The sequence below is a fragment of the Neofelis nebulosa genome, chromosome 2 (assembly GCF_028018385.1).
Source record: "Neofelis nebulosa isolate mNeoNeb1 chromosome 2, mNeoNeb1.pri, whole genome shotgun sequence".
In the NCBI taxonomy this organism is placed as follows: Eukaryota; Metazoa; Chordata; class Mammalia; order Carnivora; family Felidae; genus Neofelis; species Neofelis nebulosa.
Window position 1 is genome coordinate 62246182 of NC_080783.1, and position 2901 is coordinate 62249082.

The 2901-nt window shown below is 46.4% G+C and overlaps 1 pseudogene; it reads left to right on the top strand.

The window, feature by feature from the left end:
- Window positions 1-1172: 1172 nt before the first annotated feature.
- LOC131492981 (large ribosomal subunit protein eL31-like) lies at window positions 1173-1560 on the top strand (annotated as a pseudogene).
- Window positions 1561-2901: the final 1341 nt, after the last annotated feature.

The following is a 2901-nucleotide window of genomic DNA, read 5'->3' on the forward strand; positions in this document are numbered from 1 at the left end:
CAGTGGTAATCACATCACAAAGTATACATATATCCAATCGCCAGAGGTACACTTGGAATATGTACAATTTTATTTGTCAGAAATACTTTCATAAAGCTGGAGAAAAAAATTTACCATTTTCTTATAGTTTTGTACTCAAGAGACTTTAAAATCCCCAACACACTATTCACCAACCTTTCAAGTGACAAAAATAATAGCAGGGCAAAGTCTTCAATTAATTTACAGTGGAATATCTAAGAAAAATTACATTGGACTTCCACAGAGTTTGACATAACCTTTTTCAGATTTATAAAGTTATTTGGTGAGATACTTAATTATCTTTAAAAAAGTTTTTTTTTAATGTTTATTTTTTGAGAGACAGTGAGAGAGAGAGAGAGGCAGGCAAGCCAGGGAGGGACAGAGAGAGAGGTAGAGAAAAATCCCAAGCAGGCTCCACAGTGTCAGCACAGAGCCTGATGAGGGGCTCGAACTCATGAACCATGAGATCATGACCTGAGCCGAAACCAAGAGCCGGACGCTTAACCAACTGAGCCACCCAGGTGCCCCTACATACTTAATGATCTTACCAGAAAAGCAGTTGTATTATACTGGGGTATTTGAAAGGTTTTGTTCTACCACTGGGGATCCAAGACCCACTTGAGTAAAAATACAGGCAGTGTGCTCCAATTCTGAATGGAATCTGTAAAATGCAGAGGGAAAGCCCTATTTCTTTATCCTGTGAATATTAAATTCCAGTTTAAAACAACATTCTTCTGGGGTGCCTGGCTCAGTCATTAGAGCATGGGACTCTTTTTTTTTTTTTGAGAGAGAGAGAGAGAGAGAGAGAGAGAGAGAGAGAGAGTGCATGTGCACAAGCGCATGAGCCTGGGAAAGGGGCAGAGAGAGAGGGAGACAGAGAATCCCAAGCAGGCTCTGCAAAGTCTGCATGGAGCCTGAGGGGGGGCTCGGTCTCATGAATAGTAAAATCATGGCCTGAGCCAAAATCAAGAGTTGGACACTCAACCAACTGAGCCACCCAGGTGCCCTAGAGCATGGGACTCGATCTTGGGGTTGTGAGTTCAAGTCCCACGTTGGGTGTAGAGATTACTTACCTACCTACCTACCTACCTACCTACCTACCTACCTACATACATACATATACACATGTTGAAAACAAAACAAACATTGTTCTTCCTTTCGGGCCAGGGCCTGGCAGGATGGCTTCCTCAAGGAAGGGTGGGGAGAAGAACGGCTGTTCTGCCATCACTGAGGTAGTGACCAGAGAACATTGACAATCGCATGCATGGAGTGGGTTTCAAGAAGCATGCCCCTCGGGCACTCAAAGAGATCCGGAAATTTACCATGAAGGACAGAGGAACTCCAGACGTGTACATTGACTCCAGGCTCAACAGAACTGCCTGGGCCAAAGGAATAAGGAATGTTCCATACCGTTTCCGTGTGTGGTTGTCCGGAAAACGTAATGAGGATGAAGATTCACCAAACAAGCGCTAAGCGCTGGTTACTGATGCACCTGTCACCACTTTCACAAATCTACAGACAGTTCATGTGGATGAGAACTAATCGCTGATTGTCAAATAAAGGTATAAAACTTCAAAAAAAAAAAAAAACCCAAAACACCAAGCCCTCAACCCAAAAATATATTGTTTATGAAAAGCTGAACGTTTTTTTCTCTAATATCGGTCGGGATCAAGACGAGGATACACACTCTCACTGCTTTTATTCAACACAGCATTGGAAGACCTAGCTAGAGCCACCTGGGAAGCGAAATAAATAAAAGCCATCCAGTGACATCCAGTAAAACCATCACAAAAGGTTCCTGTTCCAGATGGTGACACAGGAGCATCCTGAACTCACCTCCTCCCACAGACACACCAAACCTACAGCTACATATGGAACAACTGCCTCTGAAGAATACTAAAAACTGGCTGGGCAACTGTCAGGCAAACAGAAACACTCCTCACCTCAAAGCTGGTAGGAGAGGCTGAGACACAGTCTCACCATAAACCCCACCCCTGGCACGACGGCATGCGATCAAGAAGGGATTCAAACCCCAGGGCCTCTCCCTGAGGAGCGAAGCGTTTTTAACCTGACAATGGAGATCCCAGTTTTTCAAACCTGCACCTGAAAGACGAGCCCCCAAAGCATCTAGCTTTGGAACGCCAATGGGGCTTGCATCCTTGAGACCCACATGAGACCCGCCCATGGGACCTATGGTGATCTGAGAGACAGCTCTTAAAGGGTTTGCCTCTTCAGACTCACTCACCCCGAGGCCCAGGGCAGAAGCAGCTGAGGGAGAGGGGCCCTGACTTTATGTGAAAGAGGTTTATTTGTTTATCTTTAAGTATCTGCCTGAGGTGCAGGCATCTAATTTAATTCCTGATCTAGGGGTCTCTGGGGAACTCTCCAGGATGGAGGCTGGGGGGCACCACCACTGCACTCTCTTTCCTTGTTCCAGCTAGTAGGCACCATTTTCACGCTCTCTCCCACTCATTCCAGCTCATTCCTATCCCATGTAAATGAGCTTGCACCCTCCCGGAGCCCTGATTTTTGCAGTTGCTCCCCAGGGGATACCTCTGGACCACCTGACTCTGGTGGCCAGCAGGACTTATGCTCAAGGGTCCCACAGGACTGTAACCAATGGAGAAAGAGCTCTTCAATGGCTGTCACCCTGAGGACACACAGCAAGAGGCAACAGTCCCAGGATCCCAGTCTTTTTTTTTATTATTGCATTTCTTTATTTTTGAGAGAGGCAGAGACAGAGTGCAAGTGAGGGAGGAGCAGAGAGAGAGGGAGACATAGAATCTGAAGCAGGCTCCAGGCTCTAAGCTGTCAGCACAGACCCTGACGCGGGGCTCGAACTCACGGGCTGCAAGATCATGACCTGAGCTGAAGTCAGATGCT